Here is a 15,974-nt window from a genome sequence, read left to right on the forward strand (position 1 = left end):
CTGTTACACAGTCTTAATTCTTGGAACATACCTGTTTTTGTATCATTTTAATTTCACTTAATTTGAGTTTTAGTTTTAATTTCATTTTCAAGATTAGGTCCCAAGTCCCGGTCCAACCTTTTTTTAAAACTACTATAGAATTTGGGAAACCCATTTTAAGTGGATTGATTTTTAGTGACTTTTTCCAAGTCTCAAATTTCCTGCAATACTTTACAGGGAACCCTGCCTCAAGCCCCGGTTGCTCCATGCACTCAAGCAGGTAGAGAGATCAGTGAGCCCCACTGCTGGGAAGCCTGGGAAGGCAGAGGAGAAGGCAGGGACCTGAGTTATCTGGACCAGGCCTCCCACTCAGCATTGCATGCGTCCAGAATGGTGGTGTGGAAGGAGGACAGCTGTTGGTGCTAGACGGCTGGAGGTTCCAAATCCCACTTAATAGCTGTATGATATTAGGCATGTCACTCAACTTTTCTGAGCCTTAGCTTCCTCAGCTGTATTATGGAGCTCCTGATCTTACTATGCTGGGCTGTTACAAGGCCTATCGCTGATAATCATCCATGTGAAGTAGCCACTAGTGTTAGTTTCCTACTGAGGATCTTCCTTCTACCATTAGACCCACGTTCCATTAATGTGAAAAGGATTATTAAAAAATCATAAAAAAACAAAATGAGGAGCAATGCTCAAGTTTCAGTTTTACTCCTTTCTTTCTTCTTTAGATCTTTTATAATCATAGTCTCATGCCCCTCCCCATAGAAGTGGCACCATCTGGAAGCACAGACTGAATATAGTCCAGGGGTCATATACACCCAATAGTTTTTTTTAGCAATTTATATGTTAAAAACAGTGCTGGGTAGTTGAAGTTCAGAGAGGTTAAGTTATCTGGCCTAGGTCACACAGCTAGCAAGTACCAGAGCCAAGATTGAAAGCCAGATACTTCTGACCTTAAAGCTGAAGCTCTTTCCTTAGCAGACTATCTCCTCTTCAGTGGTAACAGTGTCTCAAAGGAGGTCTGGAGTCAAAAGTACCCCAGGTCCTGTTCCAGGGATAGGAACAGGTAGAGCACCCTTTCCTACCAAGTACAGGACACTAAGAACTCATATCAGGAGGGGCTCAAGCATGGAATATCATCAGCTCAGAAAGTACAGAGCATGGCAGTGATGGAGCAGCACATGCAGACAGGCAGATCAGGTTAGAATCTATGTACCAGCTGGATGATCCTGAGCATGTCGCCCAAACTTCCTCTCAGTTTCTCTGTAAATTGAGAATAAAAAGAACATTATCAACTTCACAGGGTTGTGGGGGGTCAAGTGGAGATACATTTTATCGAGAGTTTAATATGAAGCAGAGCATATAACAAGTCCTTGATTTCTGCCAGTCATAATAATGGGAAGATGAGAATTCCAAATGAAAAAATTTATTTTACTATGGAAAACAAGATGTCACAATGCAGAAAGCCTGTGACAACTGATATGTAAATCAGAAGAAAATAAAAGCCTCTTGAATCACTAAGTCACTGCCTGGTGGGATTCTCTTCATCCCAAAGAGAGTGCAGGGGGCCTCTGCTCTTCACCTCGTGTTGGGGAACGTGTGCTAAAATATACAACCTGAAAAGAAATGCCTCTGAAGAAACACAGGCCAGTGAAATAAACAATCAAATGAAAATGTGCACACGCTTGTTCTTTTCCCTTGACCTGGGAAATTCGGGCAAGTAATGTTTGGAAAAGAATCTGAAGCAAGTGGAATGGAGGGAAGCATTCCCGTATATTAATGTCATGTGAACTCACAGACTCCAGAGCCATTTGGTCCTGCTAGGAGGCCCATGCCCAGAGTGACTCATTAAAACTTTCCTAACAATAGCTCTACCACCCATGAAAAACTGTTTTCTTCTCCCTTCCTGAGAAATCACCCCAGTTGCCTCTGAATGGAGACTCTCAAACCAACAACACTGAAGTATAATTAATAATATCCCTTCCTCAGTTTCCTACTTTATTGTATACCTTAATGATACACCACCATGCTGAAAATTCACTGGATGGGAACACCTGCCCCTTACCCAAGGCTCTGTTTATCACATCTTCCCTTTGCACAGAGGCAGCCAGCAGAAACTTTCTAGAAAGTAAATTAGTTTGAAAACCATCAAGCTTCCCTCCAGCACTTTGACTTCCCCAATGTCCTTTTATAATGTGGATTGTGCCCCTGTCCAAGAAACCAGAAGAGAAATATTTCTGTTTGAAGAGAATTGGAATCAATTGGCCTACAAGTCTTGGTCTTAGAAGCACTGAGAGACGGTGATATGGGGACTGTACCACCAGGAAGTGACTTAGTAATTCAATAGTTAGTGAATTCATTAATAAGTAAATGAATAAACAACAATGACCCTCACCCGAGGACTTCAGAAGGATGTTTGGGAGGCAGTGGTGGAGTTCTAAGAGGAGGTCATGAAGGAGGAAGGAAGAAGGCACAGCCTTCACCTGCTGCAGAGAAGAGGCCATGGACCAGTGATGGGCTGGAGGGAAGGGGGACTGGGTACAGACGCAGAGGATAAGACTGGAGAAGGGGCACATGGGCACCGACAGTGGCCCCCATGAATGATAGAGGCAGGAGTGGAAAGGTAACAGGATATCTTCTGATTTACATATTAGTTGTCATAGGCTTTTTGCATTGTGACATCTTGTTTCCTTAGTAAAATAAATTTTTTCATTTGTAATTCTCATCTTCCCATTATTGGTATTGGTACTGTCAGAGCCACCTTCACAGTCATATAATCTGGGCTATAGCCCTATTTCTGTGTCTATTCTTGATGCATTATCCTGATTCCAAACCACCCCAAAAAAGGTCAGAATCTGCACCAAGTCTGTCTCCAGGATACTTGTGAAAATACATTTAGCCTGTCTTACTTCCTCTCAGCTCTCTGTCTTTGATACAGGTCTCTCTTCTAGCAGGCTTTGTGTAAAGCAAAGGCTCTTTCTGGAGGCATTTTTGCATTAAAAAGAAAGGTGTATTATTAAAAGTGAGTATCAATTATAATGAGGCATTTTTAGTGGGGCTTCGTAATGTTGGAAGCAGGGAACAGAGGCCTCTGAGCTGAGATCCTGGCAGCTGCATTTTATTAACCTGAGTCAGGGTGCTAAGCTGATTTTCAGACTTGATTGACAGAACCCTTTCAGCATAAACCCTGGAAAACTATTAGGAGGAAAGAATCCCATGAAGGTACTCTGCCTGTAATAGTTCTAATGCAGAAATGCATTTGATCAGCAGCATGCCGAGCTCATATCATTTCCAGTGTGAGTAGCAATATGGTTCCAGTGTCATTTACCACAACCAATTATGGTACATCCTGACAACATTTAAAACAGAATTGGATTAAGAAAATGCACTCTTAAGATTGTAGTCTAAGAGGCAAAATACCAGAGTTTTCAGTGGATCTCATTTCACCTCTCTTTGATTATAAGAACAGGCTGAAGAAAAACACAAAAAACACATTGAGGGGCACGAGGGTGAAAGAAATCATAAAAAAACAGTATACATCAGCAATTTGATACCCTGCCCTTTTCTTCAGGACTCTTTTCCACTGCTGCAATCTCCTCTAAAGAAGTCAGAGAGTCTGTCTTCAAGCTGCAGATTCACTTCCCAAAATTAAAGAATGTATTTCTCAACCCTCCCCACCATTCCTGTCTTCCACAAAAGGCACTAGCTCTAATGAGTAAAAATCCCTGTTACAGAAAACATCAGCGGCAAAGCCACCACTGTGTTCAGAAAGTTCTACTCCAGTGGCATATTGGCTGATCTATAGACCAACAGAGATGTCTTCTAGATATTTCACATTTTAAAGGGATCAGGCAGACATTGCTATCTTCTGAATTAACCAGCCACACATTTCACTGGGATGGTACACTTGAAGTACCTCTCCAAGAAATCAAATATCAAATACTTTTTCTGTTTTTAAAATAGCTTTATTGAGTTGTTAGAATATAAAAATAATGTATGTTCATTACAAAAAATTCAGAAAATATAGAAGAAGGCAATGAAAAATAAGGATAGCATCCAGAGATTATCACTGCTAATAATTTGGCATCACCCACACATATTTACAAACAAAAATGTTATGAGATAATACAATGTAGTATAACCTGCTTTTTATCATTCAATGATGTTATGAACATTTTCCATGTCAATAAGTATGGCTGTACATCATATATTCAAAGCTGCAGAATATTATTGTATTACCATTATTTTAACTAATCCTCTTGTGATGAACATTAGGCTCCTCTCCTTCTGTTCTTTTTTTAAATGATATTGCAACAACATTGCTGTACATCTAACTTTAATGTAACTGAGAATCACCTGGGGTATTTTGAATATGTGGATGCATGGGCCTTATATGTAGATATTCTGCTTCAGTAAGTTCTAAAAGTAAAATTGTCATTTTTGGCAAAGGCTATGCCATGAAGCATTTCAATAATCTACTTCATTTGAGTTACCTTGCTGATTAAAAAGACCGGGTCATGAGAGTAGATATATGATCTAAGGTAGGAGATACATCTGAGGTGCGGGTGAATGGAGTAAGTCTGTCTGAGAGCCCTCAGAATCAGCCCTTCAGTGTCTGTGGGATGCATAAATCCTCCTCATGCCACCCCTGGGCTCTTCCACTGGAGCCTGCAGTGAGAAGACTTGAGGAGAAGTGGGGGTGAAGACACAAGGTAAGAGTGGGTTCAACATCTTGGCTGGAGAAGGTGTTTCCTGAGAGCAGAGGCTATTCACTGCCTAGGAAATTGCTGCCAACAGAGGGTCACCAAACAAGACAGCTCCATCCCCAGGCTTGTATACAATTTGCATTTGACTAGTGTTCTGTTTCTGGGTTTTCCAAGAGTTTGAGAGATGAGAGTAAGAAAGAATATTGGTATTTCTCCACTTCCAGGATATAAGCATGCTTAAGAAAGTGTACACACACTCACTCACAGGAACAGAGGCACACACATATTCCCCTGCTTATACTCTTCAAACTCCGGAAGGAGATTTCCAACTATAAGCTTTACATAAAGAACAATTTTTGTCCAAGGCCACAAAATATGGAAATTGAGCAAGGAGGCATCCAATTTGAACCATGTAAGGAAAAAATGTTGTCTTTCATTTTTGGGGGTGAATGTTATTGAAGTATGATATACATACAAGAAAGTGTTCAAACCACGAGTTTACAAACTCAACACATTTTTATAAAGTGAAATTATACACTGGTATAACCAGCATTCAAATCAAAAAATTGAGGAATGCCCCACCCCTGGGTACCAGCATGCAGTCGCTATTCTCCCCAAAGAAAGCCACCATCCTGATTTCAACAGCTTTAATTGGTTTGATCTTTTTGAGCTTTATATAAATGGAATCATATGATATATGTGCTCTTTCAGAGTTATTTTGACTAGATTTTATAGATGATTAGTCTAAATCGTACATCATGTAGACATGTTCCAGTATTAAAGCAGAGATATCTCCCTCAAAATAAATTTTAAAGTATATACTTTAAATAAGTCAGTGTCCATTTGTGCCATTAAAATTGAATAGCTTCATCTAAGTTGAGCCCAGCTGAATTTCTGGGGCCCTTATGCCTCTGTCTATAGTAAGTAATAAGGGTCCTAAAAGGTTACTCCCCCTTGTTCATGACAGATGACTTGAGAGGCAATATAATACAGTGGCAAAAAGATTAGCTTTGGAACCATAAAAACTGTATTCAAATAGAATCATCTCCACTTACCAGCTATACTATCTTCATGAAGTCACGTAATCTTCTTGGACTCTGTCACTTCCAGACCTATAAAATGGGGGAAATGCCTCATTGGGTTGTGAAAATTAAATAAAATCACAAATGTAAAGCACTTGGCATTCAATGTTTATTCTTTTCTCCCTCAGAGAGCAAACCTTGATATCCATCAAATTAAGCCCATTGTGTACATATCACCTAAACAAATGTGTTTTTCTTTGTTTTTTTACATAAATATATTTTCAATGACAATTATTTGAACCACTAACTAGCAACTTTAATATCATTTACAGTCATTCCCAGGTTTGTGATCTAAGGGAATTTAAAGTTTTTGATGCAGTCTTTTTCAAAACAGAAATGTCACTATTCATTCTTTGGAAACACATATGGCTTCATGTCCCTCACGTTCCCCACCATGCTGGCCTACCTATTTATTTATTAATAATATCCATCAAAAAACCATTGTTATCACAGCTTCCTGTGATGGCCTAAGAGCACACAAAATCATCATGTTCCAGCAAGTTTACAAAGCATGCAATGTGCTTCCCCTGACATTATCATTTTATTAATAGCCATTATGCCAATTCATTTTTAATGGCCTTTTCAGTTAGACATGTACAGATCTTATAAAGTCTTATGATTTCTGCACTTTCATCAGTATACATATTAAAATCTATGACAGATTGCTAATGAGCTGATGTTGGAATTACAGAGTAGTCTGTTATCATTTGTCCATTCACAGTTTCCTCACCAGCCCATCTGTGCTCGGAACAGAGCCACCACAGAGCATGCAGGCTGGGACAGTTTCTCCATTTACACCTTTTGCCTTCAGAGGCCTCTGGGAAAGCCTGTCCCTAATTAAAGATTTTAACAAACATATTGCCAGCTTCCTAACACTGTTATTAAACTGCTCTCTTTTGTTAGAAAAGGTGCCGTTTGTCAGCAGTTTGTAGATTTAGATGTTTAGTATGTTTCTGTAGCCCTACAAAATATTTGTGTTTTTGGAACAATTCAATTAGTATGTTACGCATGTGTGTACCTGCAGACACAATAAATACACATGGCACTCATGCTATCAAAATCCTGTATGATTATTCAGACACACAAGGACAAAGAAACATGGTGCATTTTTGTAGACACATAGTCTTCCCTATAAAACAAGATAGTATTGAACACTCGAAGGTTGGAATAGTTAAAATGATCAGATTGAGATCATATCTCAGATAATTTGGGGCAGGACAAAGTACCTATTACCTGAACTGTTTCTACAATTAAGGTACATTGAAAAAGAATCTGATTTCTCTGTTGGGACATATTTAGTTAAGAGGACAGATATTCCTTTGCACTGAAGGTTGAACTATCACAAGGGCGGTTCTCAGTCAACATGGGTATGGCTGGGGCTGAGTAGGAAAGGGGACCATGGAGGCAACTGGGGGGCTTTTGCCATACCCTCTCTCACCAACACCACCAGATCTGGACACACCCCCATTACACCCAGATGACAGCTGCTGCTTTAGAGCTCTGAGGGCACCAGAGGTATGACAGAGCTGAGAGCTTGCTGCCTCTGGGAAAAGGTTCTCAGATCTTAGTCTTGGAAGTGGATTCATCTTCACTCTCCCCAGGGTGAGCACAGAGAAGGGTAGCCCCACTGGTAATCACCATAAAGGCTTTGCCACACTAAAGTCACTCTCTGAGCAAATACTGAGGGGTCTGTGGCCTTCACCACCAAGGTAAAAAGAGTAACTCCCAGAGATCTGGCACTTCAGATATCAGAAGGTGACTGAATGCTGCTGTGGAGTCATTTCCACCAGTGACACTGTGACACTGAGGGACTGTGACATGCATTTCCTGATGTGGAATTTCTGTGGTCATGCATCACTCTGAAATTTTAATGCAGGTTTTGATGCTTTGGTTTAATTCTTACACAAGCAAGTCTGAGAGAGATGCAATAAATCATAAGGCAAGATCCTTGTCCTGAAAGAATTTGCATGCTAGAGAGCTAATACACATCCATGAAAACCATATGCTCTACATAATACCACACAGTAGCCATTGCTAAGGGCCAAATGATTGGCACAAATGCAGGGGAGTTCAAAGGCTGCAGACATCCCTTCTGGGAAGGATGAGTTAGGAAGGTGTAGGACTCAGTGCTTGAGAGACAGGGAGAAGACACTGTGAGCTGGGATGATGGTGCAAAAGGACAGAAATATTTTGGGGACGTGAATAGACTGCTTTGGCTAGAGAAGAATTTTATAATGGAACATGAAGAAAGCAAAGTTTCAAGGATAAAGGGCCACTCTGTTAAGGTAAAGATCTGTTCTTTACCTTTTTTTTTCTTTTTAGTTAGTTAGTTGCTTTATTGTTTTGCCTTTTAAATAAATTTAATTTTTGAGCAGATTTATGTTCACAGAAAATTTGAGCAGAAAGAATGGAGCATTTGCATGTACTCCCTGTCTCCATATGTGCACAGCCTATCCCGCTGTCAACATCTCTCACTAGAGTGGTACATTTGTTGCAACTGATCAACCTATTATATTGTCATGTCAATTGATGAACCTATATTGACACATCATTATCACCCAAAGTCCATACTTTACATTAAGGCTCACTCTTAGTATTGTATGGGTTTTGACAAATGTATAATGACATGTACCCACCATTACAGCATCACACAGAGTAATTTCACTGCCCTCACAATCCTCTTGCTTTGCCTGTTCATCCCTTTCTCCTTACCAACCCCTGGCAATCACTGATCATTTTACTGTCTCCATAGTTTTTTGTCTTTTCCAGAATGTCATATAGTTGCAATCTCACAGGTATATAACTTTTTCAGATTGGCTTCTTTCACTTGGTAATATGAATTTAATCTTCTGTGTCTTTTCAATGCTTGGTAACTAATTTATCTTCAATGATGATGATATTTCATTGTCTGATGTATCACAGTTTATTTAGCCATTCTCCTACTGAAGGATGTTTTGGTCACTTCCAAGTTTTGGCAATTATGAATAAAGTTGCTATAAACATCTATGAGAAGGTTTTCATGTAAACAAGTTTTCAACTCCTTTTGATAAATACCAACAAATGTGTTTGTTGGATTGTATGGTAAGAGTATGCTTAGTCATGCTTAGTTTTGTAAGAAACTGCCAAACTATCACCCAAAGTGGAAGATACACCATTTTATATTTCCACCCGCAATGAATAAGAATTCCTATTGCTCCACATCCTCAACAACATTGGGTGTTATTGGTTTTTTAGATTTTGGCCATTCTAATAAGCATGTGTGGTATCTCATTGTTGCTTTAATTTGCATTACCCTAATGACATATGATGTAGAGCATCTTTTAACATACTTATTTGCCATATGTATATCTTCTTTGGAATGGAAGAGCTCAAGTCTTTGACCCATTTTTTTAAGTAGGTTGTTTGTTTTCTTATTGTTCAATCTTATGAGTTCTTTATATATTTTGGATAACATTCCTTTATCAGCTGTATCTATTGTAAATATTATTTCCCAATGTGAGGCTTGTCTTCTCGTTCTCCTGAAATTGTCTTTTATAGAGCATAATGCTTTTTATTTTGATGAAGTCCACATGGCCAATTATTTCTTTCATGTACCTTTGATGTTGCATCTAAAAAGTACTAACTAAATCCACAGTTATCTAGATTTTCTCTTATATTATCTTCTAGGAGTTTTATAGTTTTGCATTAACATTTACATGTTATCCATTTTAGGTGTGTGATCCACTTTGAATTAATTTTTACAAAGGGAAATTTATTGCAAAGATTTCATTTGCAAAGTGTCTAGATTCATTTTTTTTGCATGTGGATGTCCAGTTGTTCTAGTATCATTTATTGAGAAGACTATCTTTTATTAGTTGTATTGCCTTTACTGCTTTGCCAAAGATCAGCTGACTGTATTTGTGTGAGTCTACTTCTAGGCTCTCCATTCTGCTTCATTGATTTATTTGTCTGTTCTTTAACCAGTACTATCCTGTCTTGATTACTGTAGCTTTATAGTAACTCTTGAAGTTGGGTAGTGTCAGTTCCCTGACTTTTTCTCTCTTTTAATATTGTGAGGGCTGTTCTGGGTCTTTTGCCTCTATAAACTTCAGAATAAGTTTGTCAGTATCCACAAAATAACTTACTAGAATTTTTATGGGGATTGTATCAAATCTATACATCATGTTGGTATGAACTGACATCTTAGTATTGAAGCTCCCTATCCATGAATATGGAAGTTCTGTCCATTTATTGTCCATTTCTTGAGTTCTTTGATATCTTTGCTCACAGTTTTGTAGTTTCCTTATATAGATCTTGTACATATTTTTAAGTTTTGTATTTATTTCATTTCATTTTTGAACTTGCTAATGTAAATAGTATTATATATTTAATTTCAAGTTCCAGTGTTCATTACTGGTATAGAAAATAATGATTGACATTTTTATCCATACCCTTGCTACAATTGCTCATTAGTTCTAGGTGGTTTTCTTTTTTTTCGTCAATTTTTTCAGAATTTCTACATGGATAATCATGTCTTCTGTGAATAAAGACAAGTTTAATTCTTCCTAATTTGTATAGCTTTTATTTCCTTTTCTTGTCTTATTGCATTAGCTAGGACTTCTAGTACCATGTTGAAAAACAGTGGTAAGAAGGGACATCCTTGTCCTTTTCCTCATCTTTGCCGGAAAGCTTCAAGTTTCTCACTAATAAGTATGATGTTAGCTGTAGAGCTTTGTAAGTGTTCTTTATTCAGTTGAGGGAATTTCCCTTTATTCTTTCTGAAAGTTTTTATCATGAAAGGGTGTTGGATTTTGTCACATTCTTTTTCTGCACCTCCTCAGTTGATCGTGTGATTTTTCTTCTTTAGCCTATTGATGTGATGAATTACATTAATTGATTTTTCTATGTTGAACAAGCTGGGATAAATTCCACTTGGTTATAATCTATAATTCTTTTCATACTTTGTTGGATTCAATCTGCTAACATTTTGGTGAGGATTTTTGCATCTATGTTCATGAGAGATGTTAGTTTGTAGTTTCCTTTTCTTATGAAGTCTGTCTGGTTTTACTGTTAGGGTAATCCTGGCCTCTTATAACAGTTTGCAAGAATCCCTTTTGTTTCTAATTTCTGGAAGAGATTATAGAGAATTAGTACAATTTTGTTTTAAATATTTGACAGAATTCACCAGTGAACCCAGCTGGGAATGGTGCTTTCTGTTTTGGAAACTTATTAATTATTTATTCAATTGCATTAACAGATATGTGCCAATTCAATTCAGATTGTATGTTTCTTCTTATGAGAGTTTTGGCAAGTAGTGTCTTTTAAAGAATTGGCCCATTTCATCTAGATTGTAGAATTTGTAGGCCTAGAGTTGTTCATATTATTTATTTATTATCCTTTTACTATCCAGGGGATTTGTACTAAAGTCCCCTCTTTCATTTCTGATAATAGTAATTTGTGTGTTCTTTTTTTTAGTCAGTCTGCCTAAAGACTTACCAATGTTATTAATCTTTTCAAAGAACCAGCTTTTGGTTTTATTGGTTTTTCTCTGTTGATTCCCTGTTTTCAATTTCACTGATTTCTGATCTAATTTTTACTGTTTCTTTTCTTCTGCTTACGTTGGACTTAATATGCTTTTCTTTTTCCAGTGTACTATGTGGAAGCTTACATTGTTGATTTTAGATATTTTTTCTTTCTAATATATGCATTCAATGCTATAAATTTCCCTCTTAGCACTGCTTTCACTTCATCCTGCAAATTTTGATAAGTTGTATTTTCATTTTCATTTAGTTCAAAATATTTTTTATTTCTCTTGAGATTTCTTCTTTGACTCATATATTATTTAGAAGTGTGTTATTTACTCTCCAAATACTTTAGGATTTTCCAGATATCTTTGATATTCATTTCTAGTTTAATTCCATAGTAGTCAGAGAATACACATTGTATGACTTCTAGTCTTTTTAAATGTTTAAGGTGTGTTTTATGGCCCAGAATGTAGTCTATCATGGTGTATGTTCTTAGTGAGCATTGGAAAGAACATGCATTCTGCAGCAGTTGGATGAAATAGCCTACAGATGTCAATCATATCCAGTTGATTGATGATGCTGTTGAGTTCAACTATGTCCTTACTGATTTTATGTCTACTGGGTCTATACACTTCTGAAACAGAAGTGTTAAAGTTTCCAACTATAATAGTGGATTCATTTATTCCTCCTTGCAGTTGCATCAGCTTTTGCCTCACATATTGTGATGCTCTATTGTTTGGTACATCAATATTAAGGATTGTTCCATCTTCTTGGACTATTGATCCCTTTATCAGTATGTGATGCCCCTCTTTATCCCTGATAATTTTCCTTGAATTAAAGTTTGCTCTGTCTGAAGTTAATATAGCCACTACAGCTTTTTTAAAATTAGTGTTATCATGCTATATATTTTCCCATCACTTTAGTTTTAATCTTCAAGTTTCTTAATATTTAAAGTGTGTTTCTTGTAGACAGCACATAGTTGGGTCTTTTTCTAGATCCATTCTGGTAAATTTTGTCTTTTAATAGATGTATTTAGACTGCTGCATTTAAAGTGATTATTGGCATAGTTGGATTAGCTGTTTTCTATTTGTTGCCTTTGTTATTTGTTTCTACTTTTATCTTCTACTCTTTTTTCTGCCTTTTCTGGTTTTAATTGAACATTTTATATGATTCCATTTTCTCTCCTTTCTTAACATATCAATTTTTTTTCCAGTGGTTGCCTGGAGTTTGAAATATATGTTTACAGCTAACACAGGACCACTTTCAAATAGCACTATACTGCTTCCCGGGTAGTGGCAGTAATTTTTAACACAAAATATTCCTAATTCTTCTTTCCTGTCCATGTATCATTGCTATCATTCATTTCATTTATACATAAATAAATAAATAAATGTATGTATGTATGTATGTATGTATGTATGTATGTGTATACATAATGGAATATATTGTTGCTATTATAATTTTGAACAACAGTTGTATGTTAGATCAACTAAGAATAAGAAAAGTAAGTTTTTGTTTCCCTCTACTTATTTCTTCTCTAGTGGTATTCCTTTCTTCATACAGATCCAAGTTTTGGCCTATATGAATTTCCCTCTTTCTGAAGAATTTCTTTTAACATCTCTAGCAAAGTAAGTCTACTATGAATGAATTTCCTCAGTGTTTGAGAAATATTTATTCTATCTCCTTTTTGAAGGATAATTTCATAGGCACAGAATTGTAGATTGGCATGGTTTTCTCTCAACACTCCAATCACTTCTTGCTTGCATAGTATTTGAAGAGAAGTCAGATGTAATTCTTGTCTTTGCTCCTCTAGAGGTATTTTTTTTTCTCTTGCGTCTTTCAAGTTTTTTCTTTATCTTTGATTTTCTGCAGTTTGAATAGGCCATGCCTAAGTGTAGTTTTTCTTTTACACTTATCCTGTCTGGTGTTCTCTGAGCTTCCAGAATCTATGGTTTGATATCTAATATTAATTTGAGGACATTCTCAATCATTATTGTTTGAAATATTTCTTCTGTTCCTTACTCTCTTTTTCATCCTTCTAGTATTGTCATTAAGCCTTTTGTAGTTTTCCCAGAGATCTTGGATATTCTATTCCTATTTTTTAGTATTTTTTTATTTGCTTTTTGGTTTTAGAAGCTTCTATTGACATATTCTCAAGTTCAGAGATTCTTTCTTCAGACATGTCCAGTGTAATAATAACATTCTTCATTTTTATTTGTGTTTTTATCTCTAGCATTTCTTTTTTATTCTTAGAATTTTAATCCCTTTATTTACATTATCCATTTGTTCTTGAATGTTTTCTATTTTTTCCATTAGAGCCCTTAGTATATTAATCATAGTTATTTTAAATTCACAGTCTGATAATTCCAACCATATCTGAGTCTTGTTCTAATGCTTGCTTTGTCTCTTCAAACTGTGCTCCTTAAAATTTTTAGTATTTTTTGTAATTCTTTTGTTGAAATCCAAACACAATGTGCTGAGTAAGAGGAACTGCAGTTAATAGGTCTTAAGAATGTAGCGGTAAGTTGATGGGGGAGGGGAAACATTCTGTAATCATATGATTTGGTCTCAGTGTTTTAGTGAGCCTTGGTCCTAGGCTGTAAACTTCACAAATGCTTCTCAGTTATTTTCCCCCTTCTGAGGCGGGATAGGGTGGTTGGAGAATGTTGAAGTTGGGTATTTCTTTTCTCCTATGCTTGTTTGGCTCGTCAAAACTCTAGGTTAGGTTAGCCTCTGGGAAAATAGTTCCTCTTAAGGGCAGGACTTGTTAAGAAGGACAAAATGTTTCAATATTTCAATATGAACACGTTTTCCCTCTCCTTTCCAGAAGCACAAAGGGAATTCTTATTTTTCACCAGTCTTCTCTGTGAGAACATGTTAGAACTCCAGGAGGTAAAATTCACAAAGGTGTGAAGGGCCTACTAGAGTTTTCAACTCACAAACCTGTCCACACTGAGTTTCAGCAATTGTCAATTACAGTTCATGTTTTACTACCCTGGCAGTGGTTTTTACAAAGATTTCTATAATGAGTTTCTACTCAGGTAAGTGTGGTTCTCTGTATCTGCCTGTCTGTCTCTCCAATTTTGGGGCAGTGGTTTGCCTTGTGACCTCATTTTGCTGAGAGATCTAAAAAGAGTTATTGATTTTTCCATTTCTTCAACTTTTTGCTTGTTGTTTGGACAAAGTGGTGACTTCCAAGCTCCTTACTTGCTGCACTGGAATTCAGAAGTCTGTACTTTATCTTTTGGGCAGCATTGAGTTTTTTAGGAAGAATGGGTAGGTTGACCTATTGGTTGGTAGATTTATTTTTAACAGGAAGAGGACTTGATCAAATATTATTGGGTGACTGACTTTGAAACCTAGGAAGCTAGGCAACTCTTCTGTCTTGACTGGCTGTCGTCTGATCCAAGATGACTAAGACTGGCACAACTGGAGTGACCTGGATCTGATCAGTGGGTCTTTTGCCTTCCAAAAAGCTGACCTGGACATGTTTTTCCTCATGGCCATGGCAGAGAAGAAAGCAAACAATAATGTGCATGCTCTTCTGACTAAATCACATCTGCTATCATCCCATTGGCAAAAGTAAATTACATGGCTGAGCTCAGCCTCAAGGGATGGGGAAACATCTTGACAGGGGAGCTACAAAGTCACATGGCAAAGGACAAGGATACAGGAAGAGGTAAAGAATTTGGGCCATAAATACAATCAGTCTACTACACCCAGATTCAAATCCCAGGCTTTTTCGCCATGTGGCCACAAACAAGACATCTGAAAATTGGCTTAAAAAGAGTGCTTACCTCTCAGCATGGTTATTTGCATTAAATAATGTGACCCATGTAAAACACTTAGCATAGTGTCCAACACACATAAGTAAATAAATTTGAAGGCACTGTGTTGCCTACATTGTGATGGCAGAAAGATGAGTTGGAATGCATATGGCCACTGTGATTGTAGACCTGCACTAGGGTAATGTTGAAGTAAGTGAAAAGTCCCAGACATATTTAGATAGAACAATGAAAGATCATTCTTCACAAGTAGATGTCCATAGGCCTGGGTAATTGGGACAATGGTGATGCCATTGATCAAAGTGGGAGAATCAGGAAAGTTGCTAGTTGGGGATAGGTGGATAGCTGTCCATTCAACTTGTATCTCAGCCTAGTCCCTGGGAGTTTCATGAAAGGAATGTGGTCAATGACTTTGTTCAGCATGGCACAAAACAGTATTTAATAAGCCAAACCAGGGTTTTCATGTAGGGAACCTGCTATTGCTTACCATTTCTTTTCTATTAGCAATGACTGCTCTGAAGAAAACTTGGAAAGAAGATTCTCTATTAGTATGATTTCCAAGACAGGCATTTGTACAGGACTCTGTGGCACACTTGACCACAGCTCCAATGGAGAGGCAATTACTTATCCTTACATTTTCAATAGAATCTGGGCTACAAGGAGCCAGAAGTCAGGGTGATGGAGGTGTTTTTACCCAACCTCATGCTTCTAGTTTTTGTAACACCTTTCAGCCTAATGGGCGTTCACCTATACTAAATAATTCCAAGTGCTAACCCCAAAGCAGATTCTCATAGCCTATTAGCTTTAGCAGTTGCCAGCCAAACAAAATAGCAAATTTCCCATGTAGAATGATTTAGTGCAGCATGCCTAGGATAAATAAATAATGAAGGCATTTGTTTATGCCTACACGCA

General features: G+C 37.3%; 1 long non-coding RNA gene across 1 annotated transcript in view; it reads right to left on the reverse strand.

Moving 5' to 3' along the window:
* LOC108400708 (uncharacterized) overlaps window positions 1-15,974 on the reverse strand; it is a 61,355-nt gene that overhangs the window by 8,204 nt on the left and 37,177 nt on the right. The window contains exons 2-3 of the long non-coding RNA XR_005055944.2: window positions 5,747-5,803; window positions 1,202-1,248 (exon numbers count right to left, since the gene is read on the reverse strand). This is a non-coding gene — a long non-coding RNA (uncharacterized lncRNA). The remainder of the gene's footprint in view (window positions 1-1,201; window positions 1,249-5,746; window positions 5,804-15,974) is intronic.

The sequence above is a fragment of the Manis javanica genome, chromosome 4 (assembly GCF_040802235.1).
Source record: "Manis javanica isolate MJ-LG chromosome 4, MJ_LKY, whole genome shotgun sequence".
NCBI classification, from domain to species: domain Eukaryota; kingdom Metazoa; phylum Chordata; class Mammalia; order Pholidota; family Manidae; genus Manis; species Manis javanica.